Source organism: Panthera leo, chromosome C2, assembly GCF_018350215.1.
Source record: "Panthera leo isolate Ple1 chromosome C2, P.leo_Ple1_pat1.1, whole genome shotgun sequence".
NCBI lineage: Eukaryota > Metazoa > Chordata > Mammalia > Carnivora > Felidae > Panthera > Panthera leo.
Genome location: NC_056687.1, coordinates 48,041,977 through 48,063,671, shown reverse-complemented (window position 1 = coordinate 48,063,671; position 21,695 = coordinate 48,041,977). Strand labels below are relative to the sequence as shown.

At 39.4% G+C, this 21,695-nt stretch overlaps 1 protein-coding gene across 1 annotated transcript in view; it reads right to left on the bottom strand.

The window, feature by feature from the left end:
- The window catches only part of TMEM45A (transmembrane protein 45A), a 74,057-nt gene that overhangs the window by 34,256 nt on the left and 18,106 nt on the right, over positions 1-21,695 (bottom strand). The window lies entirely within an intron of this gene.

Genomic DNA, 21,695 nt, shown 5'->3' with positions numbered 1-21,695 from the left:
TGTGCTGACAGCTCAGAGCCTGGAGTCTGCTTGGAACTCTGTGTCTCCCTCCCTCTCTGCCTTTCCCCCATTCACGCTCTGTCTCTCAAAAATAAATAAACGCTTAAAAAAATTTTTTTTAAGTTGCAGAAGACTGCTTTAGGTGGTTTTTATTATTTTCTTTTTATCTTTCCAAAGAGTTGTTTTGGTGATGTGTAGGCACGGCCTAAGATTCTCCATTTACCAGACCTTACAAGGCTCCAGTGAACAATACACAAGGAAGCAGCTGCCTGCATTTGGTGGTTTACAATGCTGTCAGGAAGGGCAGAGGGCCCCAAAACACCCTTTCCCCAGTACAAGTCTTTCCTTGGAGTCTCCCAGGGTGTCGGTCTCTAGATGCACACTGTTGGATTCCAAATACCCTCAGCAAGAGAGTCACTCCTTAACAAGACAAATTACACTGAAAGTGAGATTCACTAATAGCTTATGAAAGCCACAATGGGACAAAGCAGTGTTTCTCAAACTCGAGTAATATGCAGACATTTTAAAAGTAAAAAAAAAAAAAAATTCTTTCCAGAGCCACTATGTTGCCTTAAATTGTTTTTATTATAAACTTTCTTACATAGTAAAAATATATATTTGGACAATTATAAAAATAAACCAATTTACAAATTAAATATAAGAAAAACTACAAAACCAACACAACCAAATAAACAAATAAAATATAATAATTACTTCTGCTAAAATAAATGGACTTTCACGGCATGACTATCACACTGACAGCTCCAGGGTATATTCTTTTTGGTTCAGAACATGTATATTATTTTGTCCCCCAGTTGACTCAATTTTCTATTCAAATTAAATTCCACTGAAAGGCTGTTTGGCATGTTAAGTCCATATTCTTTATGCATCAACCCTTGATAATTAAAGCAGTGCTTCTTGCCTGTCACAATCCTAAACAGAAATGTAAGCTGCAGCACTGATATCATTGGTTGAACTCCGATATAAGATGTGTATGCAGGTGATCTAGGAGATGCTAATAATATTTCTCAGTTCTTGTTGAAATGAAAGTGCAGAGTTAGATTATTATAATAGAAAGTTTACAGACCTCTTTCTCTGCCCACAAGAACATGTCGGCAGATGCCTAGGAACTATCAACTCCAATTTGGGAAATGCTGGAATGAAGAATTAGGAAGAACTGGGTGCCTGGGTGGCTCAGTTGGTTAAGAGTCCGACTTCGGCTCAGGTCATGATCTCCCCGTTCACGGGTTCAAGCCTAGTGTTGGACTCTGTGCTGACAGCTTGGAACCTGGAACCTGCTTCTGATTTTGTGTCTCCCTCTCTCTCTCTGCCCCTCTCCCCCTTGTGCTCTCTCTCTCTCTCTCTCAAAAATAAACATTAAGAAAATTTTTTTAAAGAATTAGGAAGAACTATACCTCAATAGTTAATGGGGGAAAATTCCTCTTTATATAAATATTTCAGCTAGTAAATGCAGAAGAAGTGATAGAATTTAGAATTCACAAGCCCTAATGAATTAATAAACTCAGCCACTAATAAACAAAGATGGCTAAATACAAATCAAAACCACAATGAGATACCACCTCACACCTGTCAGAATGGCTACAATTAACAACTCGGGCAACAACAGATATTGGCAAGGACGCAGAGAAAGAACCCTTTTGCACTGCTGGTGGGAATGCAAACCGGTGCAGCCACTCTGGAAAACAGTATGGAGGTTCCTCAAAAAATTAAAAATAGAACTACCCTATAAATCAGAAATTGCAGTACTAGGTATTTATCCAAAGGATACAAAAATGCTGATTCGGAGGGGCACATGCACCCCAATGTTTACAGCAACACTATGAACAATAACCAAAGTATGGAAAGAGATCAAATGCCCATCGACTGATGAATGGATAAAGAAGATGTGGTATATACACACAATGGAATATTACTCGGCGATCAAAAAGAATGAAATTTTGCCATTTGCAACAACGTGGATGGAACTAGAGTGTATTGTGTTAAGCAAAATAAGTCAGTCAGAGAAAGACAAATATATGATTTCACTCATATGTGGAATTTAAGAAAGAAAACAGATGAACATTGGGGAAGGGAAGGAAAAATAAGATAAAAACAGAGAAGGAGACAAACCATTACAGACTCTTAAATACAGAGAACAAACTGAGGTTGTGGTGGGGTGTTGGGTGAGGGCATGGGTTAAATGGGTGATGGGCATTAAGGAGGGCACTTGATGTGATGAGCACTGGGTGTTGTATATAAGTGATGAATCACTAAATTCTATTCCTGAAATCATTATTACACTATGTTAACTAACTTGGATTTAAATTTTTAAAAAAATGGTTGACATCCCAGAGAGATAACCTGACAAGGTGTGCCTGAAGTATTCTTGCAAAAAAAAAAAAAAAAAATTAGCTTCGGTGTGATTCAGCCTCTCTATATAATTACCAATTGATAGGACATTCAGGAGCAGAGGAGCATGTCAAATGATATCTTAGGGATACAACAGTAAAATCCAGATGATGCAAAATTATACAGAACAAACTAGTTTCTTCAACAGATAAATTTAAGAAAAACAGAGGTAAAAGGAGAACACATATACCAATAGAGAGTTCTGAGTGGTATCTACAATTGCGATGTATGGACAATATTTAGATCTTAATTCAAATAAAAATAATTCAGGATTTTAAATTTCATAGGGGTAATAATAGCATTGTGTTTAAGTTTTTTAAAGAATCTTTATTTTTTAGAGATACACACTGAAATATTATGGACCAAACAATATGACTTGAATTAGTTTCAAAATTGTAATGGTTGATTTTGTGTTAAACTTGCTAAGCTCATGATACCCAATTTTTAGTCAAACACTATCTAGATGTTGCTGTGAAGGTATTTTTTAGACAGAATCAATATTCAACATTTAGACATTGAATAAAGCAGATTACCCTCCACACTGGGGGGGGGGGGTGGGGGGTGGGCAGTGGAGATCTCATCTAATCATTTGAAGGCCTTAAGAGAAAGGAAGTAATCTGGCCTCCAGACTGTTTTCCCAATAGAAACTGCAACATCAACTCTTCCTTGGGTCTCCAGCCTGCTGGTTTAGGACTTCAGATTTCAGACTTGCCAGCCCCCATAATTGCAAGAGTCAATTCCTCTAATATCTCTCTCTCTCTCTCTCTCTCTCTCTCTCTCTCTCTTTCTCCAACCCCATGTATTTGTATATACATATACATATACATACATCCTTCTGGTTCTGTTCTCTGGAGAATTCTAACACAAAAATAATGATTTGGGGGAGGAAAAGTATGGGTTAGGAAATAGATAAAAGAAAATTGGCTATGAGTTAGTGATTGTTGAAACTAGGTAACAAGTATGTTATACTATTTCTTCTACTTTGGGACCTTCTTGAAATTTTCCATTTGAAAACTTGGGAAAGATGAAAATAAATGGAAAAGTCAAGCAGAGACCCAGTTTTTCTGTCACTGAGCCTGACAACAGAGCAGCATGTTAGAAATCAAGGCTGTCCTGATTTAAATCCAAGGCCATGACTGCAAGACTCACAAAGGAGAAATGAAAGCTGGAAGGGCTTGGCCTTGGAGGTGACTCTTCTCTTGATCATGAACTTCCAGTCTAATTTACACTGCACCTCCTCTGGCCCTCAGTACCTGCACATCCCTTTACCACAGCACTTTCTTGCACTTTTACTCTCAATCTCTTCTCACTAACCAGGAGTTCCTTACTCATTCAAGCACCAAGCTTGCATTAAAAAATGTTAGATCAATAAATCTAAGCAATGCCTATGCTTTTTTTAAAAAAATTTTTTAAGTTTATTTTTGAGAGAGAGAGACACACAGAGAGAAAGAGCATGAGAGGCGGAGAAGCAGAGAAAGAGGGAGATGCAGAATCCGAAGCAGGCTCCAGGCTCTGAGCTGTCAGCACAGAGCCTGATATGGGAACCAAGTTCACAAACCATGAGATCAGGATGCTTAACCAACTGAGCCACCCAGGCGCCCCTAAGCAATTCCTACTCTTAAGCCATCATGCTACTGCTTTCTAGCTCTTATTTTCTTCTAATTGTTAGAGCCTACCACTAAGTGCTCTATTTCTAATTTCTGCACATGCTCTGATTCTAAACAGTCCACCCTCACCACCAAAGGGAGTGAATTTTGGCATTCGTCATCATAGAATTTTGTAAAATTAACCTTCAAAATCCCATTTCCTGGGCAAGAAACAAAATCCCATGCAACAAGTAGCCTAATTTGCAGTGCTTTTTTTCCAACTTCTTACAAAGCAAAAGCTCTCTAACTCATAGGATATGTTATGAAAGCCATTCTTTTACCCAGCTTTGCCCCTGAGGTGGTATAATTTCAATGTGAATATTCATTCAAATGGGCTGTTTCTTTGGCTTTGTCATTGTATTCTGCATGGTTTGGGAATAAAATCATTGATTTCACAATTGGAGTTAAGAAAATCCTAGAATATCCCATTTTACAAATTAAATAAGCGAAAAAAAATTGGCCCAATGCCAGATTTTATTTTGAATCAAATGTGTACAGGAGAGAGAAACTAAGAAAAGAAAAAAGAAAAAAAAAAAAAGAAGAGACAGAAATAGGCATCTCTGATAGGCATCTAAACTCTAGCCTCCTCTAGGGGCGCTTGGGTGCCTCAGTCAGTTAAGCGCCAACTTTGACTAAGGTCATGATCTCGAGGTTCAAGCCCTACTTTGGACTCTGTGCTGATAGCTCAGAGCCTGGAGCCCGGAACCTGCTTAGGATTCTGTGTCTCCCTCTCTCTCTGACCCTCCCCTGCTCATTCTCTGTCTCTCTCTATTTCTCTCTCTCAAAAATAAATAAATAAAATGTTAAAAAAAAATTAAAAACAAAAAAAACTCTGGCCTCCTCTAAATTCACATTCAGACAACAAAAAGTGGAGAGTTTTGTAGTTCGCTATACTCCATGGAAAATGCTCTGACTCCTATACAAGAAAATGAGGGGTCAGAGTGAGTTGAAGACTCCTTCCCTCCTACCCTATCCCCTGTCCCTTGATTCACCCTTAAAGTCATTACTTCAGCCCAAAGAAATATCCACCTTTGTTTCTGCCTCCACCTTACAGAAGGGCAGGGCACAAGGTCATGACAAACCTCAAGGTAAATGAGAATGAACATAGGGAATAAAGAAGAAAGAGTAAATTTTTCTAGGCTGGGCTGCCAGTGTCTGAGTTGAGTTACATGTCCATGAAAAACAGCAAGGCTTCGTGAGAAAACTATACACAAGCCTCATAGCCTTTGACAGAGATCTTAAAGGTCTCCAGAAAATATGTCAATAACCAGTGTTGACAACTATGCAAGAATGTCACCCACATTTCCAGTTCCTGCCCTTCAACACTTGGTACCACTTTGGACAATGTGGTGTAGACCAAATTCAGCAGCAGCAACAACAACAACAAAAGTATAGGATACTCAGTGACATCTGAATTCTAGATAAGCAACAAATTTTTTTAGCATAAATATGTCCTATATGTTTCATGTGTTATTTGAAATTCAAATTTCACTGGGTGCCCTGTGTTTTATCTGGCATCCCATGAAAGGATTTCCATTGGGTAAAGAACATTGCAACAGTTCAGGGTAGAGATTTCTCAAGCCATACCCATGAAGCTGGGGAAGAATTTGACACTGAAGTGCCACATGAACATAAGAGGAAAGAATTCAAGAATATGTCTGTTTCAGGGTACCTGAGTGGCTCAGTCAGTTAAGCATCTGATTCTCCATCTCAGCTCAGGTCACGATCTCACCGTTCACAGGTTCCAGCCCTGCATCAGGCTCTGTGCTGATGGTGATGGTGTGGAGCCTCCTTGGGATTCTGTCTTTCTTTCTGCCCCTCCCCTGCTTGTTCACCCTCTCTCTCTCCCTTTCTCTTTCTCTCTCTCTCTCAAAATAAATAAACTTGAAAAAGAAATATTTCTCTCCTCTCTCTGCCCCTCCCCTGTTTGTGTGCTCACTTGCTCTCTCTCTCTCAAAATAAATAAATAAACTGGGGGAAAAAGATAATATTTCTGTTTCTCCAAGCATGAAATTCATTAGAAGAGACTGACATGTTTCTCTGAGTAAGAGATCTCAAGTTGATTTAGCTGTGACTTCTAGAGTCAGACACACTACCGTTGCAGCACAAAGTCACAGGCCATGACTTTTGAATATTTCCAGATCTATATTTAAACATCCTGTACTTTTCTGGGGGCGCCTGGTTGGCTCAATCGGTTAAGTGTCCGACTTCGGCTAGGGTCATGATCTCACTGTTTGTGGGTTCGAGCCCCGCGTCAGTCTCTGTGCTGACAGCTCAGAGCCTGGGGCCTGCTTCAGATTCTTTGTCTTCCTCTCTCTCTCTGCCCTCCCATGCTCACACTATGTCAATCTCTCTCTCAAAAAATAAATATTAAAAAAAATTATAAATAAATAAATAAATAAATAAATAAACATCCTGTACTTTTCTGAATTATACCCTGGCTATTTCTTTTTCTTTTCTTTTTAGAGAGAGACAGAGTTAGTAAGGGACAGGGGTAGAAGGAGAGAAAGAGAGAGAATCCATACTAAGCATGGAGCCTGACACAGGGCTCAATCCCAGAACCCTTGGATCATGCCCTGAGCCAAAATCAAGACTCAGACACTCAACCAACTGTGCCACCCAGGCATCCCTATCCTGGCTATTTCTTAATCAAAACTGTCCCATTGCCTCATTTGTGAAATGAGAAATTTGATCTAAAACAGTGGTATCATCAGGTAAGCTACAGACCCCTGCATCAAGATGCCATTGTAAGAGGCCACCTGAACTGGTATGAGTATGTCTTTTTTTTTTCTCAGTCAATAGATACTAAAAGTATAGCCACAATCCAATTGTTGGATGGGGTAGGGAGGGATCCCAAAAGTCCTCCGATATTAAAAATGGGTCAATCTTTTGGGCGCCTGGGTGGCTCAGTCAGTTAAGCGGCCGACTTCGGCCCAGGTCATGATCTCACGGTCCGTGAGTTCGAGCCCTGCATCGGGCTCTGTGCTGACAGCTCGGAGCCTGGAGCCTGTTTCAGATTCTGTGTCTCCCTCTCTCTGACCCTCCCTGTTCATGCTCTGTCTCTCCCTGTCTCAAAAATAAATAAACGTTAAAAAAAAATTTAATACAAAAAAATGGGTTAATCTCTTATTTGCTAAGGTTGGAAGTATTGATCAATGATGATTTTCAATGTTTCTTCCAATCTCTTCATGATTCCTAGCATCAGAGCCACCAAATAATTGGTTCTTTGCTGGTTCTTCCGAAAATCAGTTCTGAACAAGTAGAATAAGAGTCGTGGGGCTCAAAGTTAGAAGGACTGATCATAAACAACAGATGTTGGTAATGATGAAAAAAAGGGGAACGCTGTTACAGTGTTGGTAGGAATTCAAACCATGCAGCCACTCTGGAGAACAGTGTGGAGGTTCCTCCAAAAGTTAAAAATAGAACTACCCTATGACCCAGCAATTGCATTACTATGCATTTATACAAAAATACAGATTGGAAGAGGTACATGCACCCCAATGTTTATGGCAGCATTATCAACAATAGCCAAACTATGGAGAGAGGCCAAATGTCCATTGACAGAGGAACGAATAAAGAAAATGTGGCATACACACACACACACACACACACACACACACACACACACACAATGGAATATCACTCAACCATCAAAAAGAATTAAATTTTGCCATTTGTGACAGTGTGGATGGAACTAGAATGTATTATGCTAAGTGAAATAAGTCAGTGAGAGAAAGACTAGTATCATATGATTTCACTCATATGTGGAATTTAGGAAACAAAACAGATGAACATATGGGAAGGGAAAAAGAGAGAGAGAGAGGGAAGCAAACCATAAGAGACTCTTAACAACAGAGAACAAACTGAGGGCTGATGGAGGAGAGGTGGGAGGAGGGATGGGCTAAATGGGTGATGTGTATTAAGGAGGGTACTTATTATGATGAGCACTGGATGTTATATCTAAGTAATGAACCAGTAAGTTCTACTCCTGAAACGTATATTACACTATATGTCAACTAAATAGAATTTAATTAAAAATTTGGAAGGAAAAAAAAGAAGGACTGGACATAAAGGTGGTCAAGTATGATGGGCACTATATTAATCTTGCTGTTCCCTTCAATGGATTTAACAAATACAATATATCTTCTGAATTCCTGTTGGTACTTTATTTCTTTTCCTATAGTCACATACCAAAGTAATTTAGATGGGGTAATTTATAGACATTTTGGTCTCCATAAATGAGACCAAAATGTTAAAAATTTGCTTTATTTTTAAATTTTTTTAATGTTTATTTATTTTTGAGAGAGAGAGACAGAGCATGAATGGGGGGAGGGTCAGAGAGAGAGGGAGACACAGAATCTGAAACAGGCTCCAGGCTCTGAGCTGTCAGCACAGAGCCCAATGCGAGGCTCGAACTCACAAACCACGAGATCATGACTTGAGCCAAAGTCGGACGCTTAACCGACTGAGCCACCCAGGCACCCCCAAAATTTACTTTTTTGTTAATTTTCACTTATTCTTACTTCAAAAGTATTTATGATGCACTAACCCTAAACCAGGTATTATATTCTGCTCTTGATGACAAACTACTACATACTACATTTTACAAAGAGATAAATGCAAAGAAAGATGAAGTCCCTTGTTCAGTGTTTCCTGATGAAGATGATGCTCTCAAAATCATATATATCATAAATTATATTTATGTATTTTAAATACCTATTTTAAAATACTAATAGATGATGTGAGATTTTTATGTCTTGGTCTAAAAAAAAATTGAGAAACATGACTGTAGCCACATTTACTCACTTTCTGCCTTTGACTGCAAATATAAAAGTCAATCTTGACCCAAAGATTTCCTTCCACTTAGAGCTTCCTACCTTAAAAAAGACTCCTAATTACTCAGAGGACTCTGAAGCACAATGTGTTCTTTGTAACTTAATTTGTTTGAATTGTAACCTATCCTGTTGTAATCCAAAACTGATAGGAGAAAAAAAATTAGAACTGTTTTGGTGATTATATTTTTCATTATTTATTTAAAATGCAGGTTGCCTAGTTCGCTCAGTGGGTTAAGCATCTAACTCTTGATATTGGCTCAAGTCATGATCTCACGGTTGGTGAGATCGAGTGCCGCATCAGGCTCTGCACTGAGCATAAAGCCTGCTTGGAATTCTCTCTCCCTCTCTCTCTGCCCCTCCCCCGCTTTCCCTCACATGTGCGCACTCTCTCTCTCTCTCTCTCTCTCTCTCTCAAAATAAATAAACCTTAAAATAAAACAAAAGTAAAATAAAATAAAATAACAAAAATTCCTTATGACTAGTTTTCCTTAAGCCTACCTATAGCACTATCTACATGTTTCCTATGAGAAGACCTCACATTGCCTCCTCCTTTTAACGATGAGTCTTATACCAAGTCCAACAAAAACAAAATAGGTGAGGAAAGACAGCACCTTAAATCTGTGTGAGGCTTTTAACACTTCCAAGCCCATGATCTGGTTAATTCCATGAAGGACCTTATGAAGTATGATCAGGAATGCGGGAAGAAGACGACTCACCTGAAGATTCATAACTGAGGTGGTAACTAAACCGCCAGTCTCCTCTATTCCCAGCTTCAAACCTTTTTTTCACTGTTGCTCATTGACAGAAGTCAAAAAAGACATCTAATTAAAAGCGGACAAAAACATGTGATAAACCAGCAATAACAGGACTTTGGGGAGGGAAAGCCAACCAGAGACTGCCGTGCAAGAAAAATAATAAGCCCCACAAGGGCTAAAAAGATTTTTCAAGTAACTCCTTAGAATCTACTCGAACACAGTGAGGGGCCTCAGGGTCCTACACTGGATGGTCTCTTGAGGCCCCATCTAGCTCCCTGACACCACTATTCAGTGTCTGGTCGGCATTGCAGCTACACAGAAGTCACATCACAATCCATCACCAGATATAAGGAGGTTGCAAAAAAAATAAAAAAGCAAGGCCAGAGATTTCTGGAGGCAGCATTGTTAGTCAGCACATATATGGTTTACTATTTACTTAAACAGTGTGCATAGATTAGGGCTTAATATGGAGGAAGTACCTGCAAAATACTCTACTTACAGTGTCTTATCTTATCCTCCCACCTATTCTCAAAGGATACAAATTACTGCTAGCCTCCTGGTATTAACAAAGGAGGAAACCAAGGCTTAGAAAAGATAAGTAACTTACTGAAAGGGTTCTAGTTAAACAGCAGAGCTGGGATTTGAAGCTGGTGTGGGTGACTCTGGAACTCATGCTCTTACTAATCTGCCCTTGCCCCTCCCTGTGTGCTTCAAGGACAATGAGGACTCCAGCATGCCTGGCCCAGAAGGCAATGTAGGGCCGAATTGGAAATACGGGAAGATGGCTAGAGATGAGGCTTCAAAGGCTGCTCAATGTCAGCCAAAGAAGCTGCCATTCCGGCTGTAGACTGAGCTTCGCTGGGAACTGTCATTATCCATGATAGGAAAAGGAAAGGGTGAAAATTGAGACAAGTGCAGAGCACCTGACATACGGCTCCCCTGCCAGTATCAGGAAGCTAGTAAAAGCTTTGAAGAAAAGAAGTTACGTGGTGTAAATGGTATTTCAGGAAGATTAATCTGACAGCCACGCACAGAAGGTATTAAAGGGAACAAGAGGCTGGAGGCAAGGAAACTGGTTAAGAGGCTATTGCAGACGCTTGTTTCTGAGATGACGAGTCTGAGTTGGAACAGAGCAGTGAGAACAGAGGAAAAGGGACAAATGTAAGTGTTACCCATGATGAAAGAACTGACTGGCCCAGAGGAGCTTCACAGCCAAGGCTATGGTCTGTGATGGTCTGAGGCAGTGTGAAGAGAGAAGGAGAAACACTACCAGCTGGTAGTTGCCTCAGCCCTGCACACTCAGGAACCTGCCTTTTCTGTCTCCTCACCAGACCACAAGCTCCGAAGACACAGGGACCTTTCTTGTTCCTGGTAGCTCCATACCACAGGCCAGGTGTTTGGTAGACTTAACAAATATCAACTGGCAGTCTGTTTCCTCTGTCTGGATCTCTGTTTCCACTTTTTCCTGGAAACTTCATGTAGGAAGGCCTTCCCGAAGGCCCAGCGAAAATGTTTCTTCTTCAGAGAGGCTCCCATGACCAGTCAGCCTAAATTAGGTCCTCCAGTTTTCCTGCCCATAGAAAACCTTTCTTCACGGTACTTATTACAATGTGGAATTTTATATTTGTTGTTTTTTCATTTATTTATTTTTGTTGTTTTTGTCATCGGTGGTAGTTTCCCAACTTCCCCCACTACACTAAAAGCTCTGCAAGATCAGCATTTCTTTTCACCACTGAGTCCCCAACAACCAGTACAGCACTGTCCCATAGAGATAAAATGCAAGCCATATATGTAATTTTAAATTTCCAGCAGCCACATCTTTTACAGTAAGAAGAAACAGATGAAATTAATCTTAAGACTGTTTTACTTAACCAAATATATCCAAAGTGTTATCATTTAAGTATGTGTGATTTATTGAAAAATTGATGGGATAGTTCACATTCCTTTTTTTTTTCTTTGTACTAAGTCTTTACTTTCTGTATTTTACACTCATAGCACATCTCAATGGGGACTAGACACACATCAAGTGTTCCATAGTCATGTATGGCTAATGGCAACCATAATGGATAACACAGATCCTTGCAAGGTGTTTGACCTGTATTTCTTACTTAATAAGTAAGATTCATGAGCAAGGGAAGGTGGAAAGGGAAAAAAGAAGGAAAAAAATGGGGAGAGGAAAAAAGACAGAGAAAGTAACATTTGTCAGGTGTTTTACGTTAGGTTCTTTCATACATCAATAAATTATATGACTTATTTCTAACATCAACCCTGGTGAGGTAGACATTATGAAAACCATCTTTATTAATGGGACACCAGTTTATAAATGTCATGTAACTTGCCCAGGATTACGCTGTCTTTTGAGTGAAAGAACCAAGATTCAGAATGCAATCTTCCTTTCCCAATTGTGATGCCTGCACTCACAGAAGTCGTACATAACAAGTTTAGTCAGGCCCAGACTATTATCTAAATCTCTTTCATCCAGATAAAACATCCCAGCGCTCCTATATATTGTTTTGAATCTTACAGACACTCTCATTTCAAAAGTGTGCTCTGATCATGGCAGGCTAACATGGCAGTCTCCCTTTTTCTCCTCCAGAAATGTTTTAGAGAAATCTTTATCCTATTTTCTGCTCTCCATTAGAACACTACTATGACCAAACAAAATTGTGGCATTTGCAATACCCCAAATATGCCAAGCTCTCTAACATGCTTCCTAGCTCTACATAGTTTTCCTGCTACCTAGAACCTTTCTCCTTCACGCAGTTAACATGCATCCTACATGACTCAGTTCAAGAAAAAAAGAAAGAAGAAAAGGAAAAGACTCAATTTTTTCAGTCATCTCATCTCAGGCAAGGAATCTCCATGGCCCACTCTCCAAGTGTGAGGTCCCCCGTTTCTGTGTTCACAAAGCACTCACGTGGAATTTTTCATGCAAACCATCATTATACTTCTAAGGTCTCCCTCACTAGACTGAACTTCTAGAAAGCAAGAACTATGTCTTTTATCTTTATATCCCCATTGGCCAGCATTTGTTGAATAGGTTGTTAAACAAGTAGATAAAGAAACGGATGGATCGATGAGCATGCTCATAGCCCTGTTTAAGTACAAGAAGCAATATCTGGTACCACACAGTCCAAAGAGTTAAAGAGGACTAGAGTGCTCTTGCAATACCTGCATTGCACTCGGCCAGTCGTCAAGGTCTGGGTCACAGTAACAAGAGCAGATGACATCAGATGAGCACCCAGTGATGCCTTCAACCATATCGTAAGAAACAATGTTTTAAGCTATGCAGAAGATGTAGCAAAATTGGGACTTACCCCACTGTTGGCTCCTAGGAGGTTAGAGATATGTGGAAGTCGGGAAATAGTTAGGGATGTAGTGGGTAGGAAGAAGCATCCTAAGCATCAAAATGTGGCCAGAGAGCCAAAGAGCCTAGGCATGCTAACCTGGAGGGGACATGCAGTGTTGGTATCCATCTATCCCTCAGAAGGGAAAATGGTGGCAGACTGCACTGAGAAAAGTGCCAAACTGTAGGAACTTAGTTCTTCCTAACTCACAACACCTTGGGCAAATATTTTTACCCCTGGGGATACCTTGAAAGATGTTTGTAGATGGAACTTTTGGCTGCACCTGAGATTGTGGTCTGTAGTAGGTGTTGGGCCAGAGCTTCTAAACTCTGATGCAGGGGCGCCTGGGTGGCTCAGTGGGTTAAGCGTCCGACTTCGGCTCAGGTCACGATCTCGCGGTATGTGAGTTCGAGCCCCGCATCGGGCTCTGTGCTGACTGCTCAGAGCCTGGAGCCCGTTTCAGATTCTGTGTCTCCCTCTCTCTCTGACCCTCCCCCGTTCATGCTCTGTCTCTCTCTGTCTCAAAAATAAATAAATGTTAAACTCTGATGCAGCACACTTGTGTACGGGATACAGTTGTGCCAGAGGAAAATACTAATTCCCACAGTCCCCGGAACAGCCAGGTGAATGTAAGGTAGGAACAAGGCTTATGGAAGCCAGAACCTACTCCCCAGTGCTGGACCATTGCCTAGGAATGAGCCCTCTCATCTGCATGGTATCATGTTCTATGTAAACTCTGTCATGAAAAAATGTTGGAAAGTATAGAGTTAGACTATAGGAGGTAAATGAGCAAGCTTCAGAGACTTAGGAATTTTAAAAAGTATTTCATTTTGACAGGGCCAAGTGAGTAGAGTGTACTAGATATGCAGTAGCCAGGATCTGGCCCAATAGTCTTGCAGGATTGTGAGCTCTCAACTGCAAGTACAGACCAAAACCAGAGGGTGCTCCTGAGAATTCAGGTGGAAGCTGGAACACTAGCTCGTGGCACCACTGAAAGTAAACTAATAACAGTAACCCACAAGAATAAGGCCCAGGTCCTCAATAAAGGCACACTCTAAAAAACCAACACATCAAGGTGAGTGACACTTCATCCCCCCCCCCCCCAGTAGCCCATATTTCCTAATTGAGAGGGGAAGGACAGTGGCCAGAGTCAGCCCTACAACCACTGCCTGGCATCTCCCCACCTCTCCTCCTGGCAGAGTATAGCCAGGGAGAAATTAGTCCTTAGAAATTAGAAATGCTCATGGAATTTATCTTGCATGCCATCATTACAGCCTCATAAACTGAAAAGTGAGGGGGAAGAGGATGTGATTGTCATTGGAGCTGGGCTTATTACCCCCATGCCCCACATTTAGCCTCCTGCCAGTGTTTGCTTGTCTTTTCAAGCACAGATCTGAACCCAGAGTTGGATACAGCTGGGCAGTCACATAACCAGAGGACCACAATAATAGCTAAAAGACAATTAAAGGTATTGGGAAACCATGGCTTCTTCTGAACTCTCACCACACTACTAAGCTGGTCAGAAATATACTTCAAGTCACAGCAAATGGGCCTAGAGCTGTAATAAGACCAGGATACAGGAGGAAGACAAGAGCCGAATGTGGCAAGGAGGCCCTTCTCACTCTGAACAGGTGGCACACCAGACCCACCTCTCAGCATGGCTCTGACTGACATCACCCACCTGTGGATCTGAGTGGGCTAGAGAAGACCAGACCCATCTGGCACAAAGTAATATGGAGTAAACAGCCCAAGGGTATGTGTGTACGTGCTGAAGCTAGTGAGGCACCTCACAGCCCTAGCCAAGGAAAAGCTAACATCTGAGATCTAAATAAGCCTTGCCAAGGTGGGGCAGACACCAAGAGACAAAACTAAAATTAATCCCCACCACACCCAACCTCCACCAGAAATGCAAATGTCACCTGTACTCCATCTGTTCAACACTGCCAGTGGGGAGCTGAGCACATGCCAGAAGAATTTAGTCTCTACTAAATCCCAAATTAAAAGGCATCCAAGACCTTTACAAAGCTCCACTCTCTGAATTTTGCTCCAGCTTCTAAAGGGGTTATTCAACATTTGGAAATGACAAGAAAGCAAGCATCTTCCTTCTTGAAGGCTAATAAAATGTTCACTCACTTATCCACCATGAGCCAAAGAAGCATTAGGAAGTCTTCTTGATGTGAATCTCATTCTGTCACTTCAAAGTAGCATCCAGGTCCCAGCCTGGCAATGACACCATAATAATCTCAATTTTTTTACGTCCTCTTACTCTACCACTTCCTAGACCAAGACAGGAAAAATGAGATGTCTTTCTTAGTGATCAGATACTCTTGCTCCCTTAGAGACAGGAAATGATGAAGGCAGAGGCTGTTGTTGTCCAAAGGGTTGAAGCCAAGTTGGTAGACTCTGTCTGCTTGCTTCTCCATGAGATGCAAGAAAAGAATACTGGAACCAGAAGCCCAGCCCCACCATGGTTCACATCAAGCTGCACAGAGTTGGAGGTTCATGTAAGTGAGTGTGTCTTGGGGGCAGGGTCGGGGCGAGTGAAAAGAGTTACCTAAAAAGGCATTGCACACATACACACACAAAAACAAAAAAGAGCAGAAGACAAAAATAGGAACAGAGAACAAGGACAGTGAATAGAAAACAGTAACCAATATGGTGGATATTAAACTAATTAATAATTACTTTAAACATCAGTGGTGTACCTGCACCAATTAAAAGATAAGATTATCAGAGTAGATCAAAAAGAAAAAATGGTGGGGGGACGCCTAGGTGGCTCAGTCAGTTAAGCGTCCAACTTTGGTTCAAGTCATGATCTCCCAGTTCATGAGTTCAAGCCCTGTGCTCTGTCTCAAAGCCCGGAGCCTGTTTCAGATTCTGTGTCTCCTTCTCTCTCTGCCCCTCCCCCACTCATACTCATGCTCTGTCTCTGTCTCTCTCTCTCAAAAATAAATAAACATTAAAAAAAAAATTTTTAAAAGACCCAACAGTATGTTGTCTATAAGAAACTCACTTTAAATATCAAGGCACATATAGATTAAAAGTAAAGAAATGGAGAATTTACATTATACTAACACTAATCAAAAGAGAGCAAGAGTAGATATATTAATTTCAGACAGAGCAGACTTCAGAGCAAGGAAAGTTATCAGGAATATAAAGATGGGCATTGCATAATGATAAAGGGGTCAATTCCCCAAGAAGACATAAAAATTGTTCATGTGTATGGGCCTAACGGCAGAGCATCAAAACATATGGGGCAAAAACTGATAGAATGGCAAGGAGAAATACATAAATCCATTATTCTAGTTGGAGGCTTTAACACTCTCTATCAGAAATGGATAGATACAGCAGGTAGAAAATCAGTAAGGACCTAGATGAACTCAAAAGCACCATTAATCAAATGGATACAATTGACATCAATAAACTACTTGATCTAACAACAGCAGAATACACATTCTTCTCAAGCTCAAAAAAAATAGTAACTAAGGTAGATCACTTTCTGGGCCATAAAACACACCTTAACATATTTAAAATAATAGAAACAATACAATATATCCTCTTAGACAACACTGAAATTTAACTAGAAATCAATAACAGAAAGATAGCTAGGAAATCCCAAAATACATGGAGATTAAACAACACACAAGAAAAGAAAAAAATCTCAAGAGGAATTTTTAAATATTTTGAGTTAAATAAAAATGAAAAAAAACAACTTATCAAAATTTATGGGATGCAGCAAAAGTAGTATTTAGTGGGAAATTTATAATTTATTGAATGCATATGTTAAATTCAATAAGTTTATAATATATTGATTGCATATATTAAAAAAGAAGAAAAGAGGGGCTCCTGGGTGGCTCAGTCAGTTGAGTGTCTGACTCTTGATTTTGGGTCAGGCCATGATCCCAGGGTTGTGGGATCAAGCCCTACATTGGGCTCCATGCTGATCATGGGCCCTGCTTCAGATTCTCAATCTCTTTCTGTCTCCCCTGCCCCTCTCTCCCATTCACATGCATGTTGTCTCCCTCTCTAAAATAAATTTTAGAAAAAGAAACAGAAAAGATCTAAAATGAATAATCCAAGCTTCTACCTTAGGAAACTAGAAGAAGAGCAAATTAATACCAAAACAAGAGAAGGAAAAAATAATAACAATTAGGACAGATATTAATAAAATTGAAAACATGAAATCAATGGAGAATATCAACAAAACCAAAAGCTAGTTCTTTGAAAAGATCAATAAAATTTATAAACCTCTAGCCAGGCTAAGATTAAAAAAAAAGAGAGAGAGACACAAATTACTAACATCAGAAATGAAAAAGGGGTATCACTACAGATCCCACGAACATAATAAGGATAATAAAAGAATACTATAAACAACTTTATATACTATAAACAAAGTTATACAAATTGGATAACCTAGATGAAATGGACCAATTCCTTGAAAGATACAATTTACCAAACACACACAAGAAAAGATATAAACAATCTGAATAGGCCTATATCTATTAAAGAAATTGAATAAGTAATTAATGACTTTCCAAATCATAAAGAAACAGATTCAGATGGGTTCACTGGTGAATTCTACCAAACATTTAAGGAAGAAGTTATTTCAATTCTGTATAATCTCTTCCAGAAGACAGAAGCAAAGGGAGTACTTCTTAACTTATTCTAAGAGGCCAGTATTACCCTAACACTGAAACCAGACAAAAACATTACAGGAAAACAAAACTATAGGCCAATATATCATCAACATACATGCAAAACTCCTCAGCAAAACATTAGCAAATAAAATCCAATGATGCATAAAAATAATTACACATTTTAAGCAAGGAGACTTATCCCAGTGTGCAAAGTTGGTTAAACATTCAAAAATCAAGTAAATTAATCTATTGTAACAATAGACTAAAGAATAAAAATCACATTATCATACCAATAGGTGCAGAAAAAGCAAAATCCAGCACCCATTCATGATTACTTAATTTCTTTAAAAACCTTTCAGCAAACTAGGAGTAAAGGGGAACTTCTTCAACTTAATAAAGAATATCTATAAAAGAAATAATAAAGAATATCTATAAAAATCTATGGCTAATATCATACTCAATGTGAGAAACCAGAAGCTTTCTTCTAAAATCAGGAATAGACACCACTGTACTAGAAGTTTTAGCAAATGCAATAAGACAAGAAAGTGAAATAAAAGGTATACATTAAGAAAGAAGAAATAAAACTGTCTTTGTTCACAGATGACCTGTTCACCTATATATACAGAAAATCCAAAAGAACTGACAAGAAACTAGAACTAATAAGCAATTGCAGCAAAACTTTGAGATATAATATTAATGTACAAAAGTAAGTGGGACTGTTTCTGTAAGACAAAGAAACCATCAGCAGAATGAAAAGGCAACCTATAGAATCGGAGAAAATATTGGCAAATCATGTATCTGATAAGGAGTTAACATCCAAAAAATATGTACAAATAACTCATACAACTCAATAACAAAAAAATTAAGAATCCAATTTTAAAAAGGGCAGAGAAATTGAATAGACATTTTTCCAGAAAGACATACAGATAGTCAATGGGTACATAAAAAATTTTCAACATCAGTAATCATCAGGGAAATGTAAGTCAAAACCACAATGATATATCACCTCATACCTGTTAAAATGGCTATTAACAAAAAGATAAGAAATAACAAGTACTGCCAAGGATACAGAGAAAAGTGAACCCTCATACATTGTTGGTGGGAATGGAAATTGGTGCCGCCACTATGGAAAACTATGAAAAAAGTATGAAGTTTCCTCAAGAAATCGAAAATAGAAATACCATACCATATGATCCAACAATTGCATTATTGGGTATTTTTCTAAAGGAAACAAAATCACTATCTCAAAAAGATATCTGCACCCTCATGTTTATTGCAGCATTATTTACAAGCCAAGACATGGAAATAACCTAAATGTCTATCAACAGATGAATGGATAAAGAAAATGTAGTGTGTGTGTGTGTGTGTGTGTGTGTGTGTGTGTGTGTGTGCGTATGAAAGAAATTCTGTCATTTGGAACAATATGGATGGATCCTGAGGGTATTATGTTAAGCAAAATAAGTCAGACAGAGAAAGACAAGTAGTGTATGATCTCACTTATACGTGGAATCTAAAAAACAAACAAACAAAAAACAACAACCAAACTCATGGATACAGAGAACAGACTAGTGGTTGTCAGAGGTGGGGGAAGGAGGAGGGATAAAATGGGAGCAAGTGTTCAAAAGTTACAAACTTCCAGTTATAAGATAAATAACACCTGAGGATGTAATGTTCAACATGTTAACTATAACTAGTAATACTGTATTGTATATTCGAAAATTGCTAAGAAAGTAGTTCTTCAACATTCTCATCACACACACAAAAGATTGTAATTGTATGTAGTGATGGATGTTAACTAGACTTACTGTGGTAATAATTATGTGATATATACACATATCAAATCATTATATTGTATACCTAAAATTAATACAATGTCAAATGACATATATGTCAATTATATCTCAGTAGAAAAGAAAACAACCAACCAACTGGCCCAATTAAAAAGTGGACCAAAGGCCTGAAGAGACACCTCACCAAAGAAGATAAACATATTGCGAATAAGCATATGAAAAGATGCCAAGTATCAGCTATCATTAGGGAGTTGTAAATTGAAACAACAATGAGATACTATTACACACATATAGAATGGCAAAAATCCAGAACACTGACAGAACTAAATGCTGGTGGCAATGTGGAGCAACAGGAACTCTCATTCATTGCTGATTGAAATATGGTGTAGCAACTTTGGAAGACAGTTTGGCAGCTTCTCACAAAGCTTCTCACATATTCTTACCGTATGATTGAGCAATCAAATTCTTTGATATTTACCCAAAGCTAAAAACATATATGCACACAAAAACCTGCATACAGATGTTCATAGCAACTTTATTTACAATTGCCAAAACTTGGTAGCAATCAAGATGTCCTTCAGTAGATGAATGGATAAATAAAATGTAATACATCCATAAAATGAAATATTAATCAGTAGACATGGAAGAAACTTAAATGCTTACTACTAAGTGAAAGAAGCCACTCTGAAAAGGATACAATACTATATGACTCCAATGACATAACATTCTAGAAAAGTCAAAACCAAGGAGACAGGGCAAATATCAGTGGTTTCTAGAGGTTAGGAAAAAGGGAGAGATGAATGGGCAAAGCACCAAGGATTTTTAAGGCAATGAAACTATTCTATGTGCTATTATAATGGTAGATACATGTCATTATACATTTGTTAACCCATAGAATGTGCAACACTAAAAGTAAACCACAGGGGCACTGGGTGGGTCAGTTGGTTAGGCTTCCACCTCTTGATTTCAGCTCAGGTCATGATCTCACAGTTCGTAAGATCGAGCCCCAGATCAGGCTCTGCACTGACAGCGTGAAGCCTGTTTGAGATTCTCTCTCTCTCTCTCTTTCTCTGCCCTTTACCTCCTTTCTCTCTCTCTCTCTCTCTCTCTCTCTCTCTCTCTCTCTCAATCTCAAAATAAATAGACATTAGAATGAATGAGTGGATGAATGAATGAATGAATGAATGAATAAATAAATAAATGAATAAATAAATAAATAAATAAAAGTAAACCATGATGTAAACTATGAACTTTGAGTGATAATAATGTGTCAACGAAGGTTCATCAGAATGTACCTCCCTGCTGAGAGATGCAGATGGCGAAGGCTGTGCACATGTGGAGGTCAGGGTTATATGGCAACTCTCTAACTTCTGCTCAGTTTTACTGTGAATGCAAAACTCTTCTAAAAAATAAACCTGTTTTTCAAAACAGGCACTGCAGGCAGATGCCCAATGTATGAGGTCACATGAACAATGGAGCAAACAGCATCACTTTCCAGAAACCAGCAAGGGCAGCAAAAAGGGAGAACCCACAAATGTATTCTGTATCTGTCATCTACCAGCATCTACCATCCACCAGCCTGTTAACCCAGTCCCAAAGGAAAAGCCAGAAGTCACATTCTGTCCTCCCCAACAATTTTTGTCTTCATGACTTGAAGCTGGTGAGGCCTCTGTGGATCAACAAGAGGGAGCGGAGGAGTCTGCGCGCACTCCTACTGACTGGAAATTGTGTCCAGTACACTGCAGGGGAGCTCTCTCTGTACCTCAACAGAAGCCAGCTATGTCCCAACCTGCTGAGTCATCCTCTGGCCTTGGCCCAGGAAAAAGCCTCCCTGAAATACCTGCCAAACTCCACAGTCACTTTCAAAATGTAGGTCAGCCTCTGCAGGCCTCTAAGTATCATTAGAGCCTGAAAGGGCCATGGCCACAGCTGGGGAAGCTTCTTCGCCTGTCCTCAGTTTTTTCCTCTTTTGCCATCGTGTTGCTCAATCTATTGCCCTCCTCTGAAATCCCTCTAGGTTATCCCAATTTCAAAAGTTCTATTTGACCTGCTCTACACCTGTAATAAAACAAGTGTGGAAACATAGTAACTGCGAGGGCCTCACCAAGAGGAGACAAAAACAAGGTTTACCAGCTCCCCACAATCATACCCCAAATTCATCCTCCTATAAAGGCCTGTGTTTCCATGCAAAGGCAACGTGCACAACTATGCTGGGAAACCCCCGCTCAGGAGCAAGCATGCAGCCCCATCTTTGCCACCAGATGTGAAGGGAAATA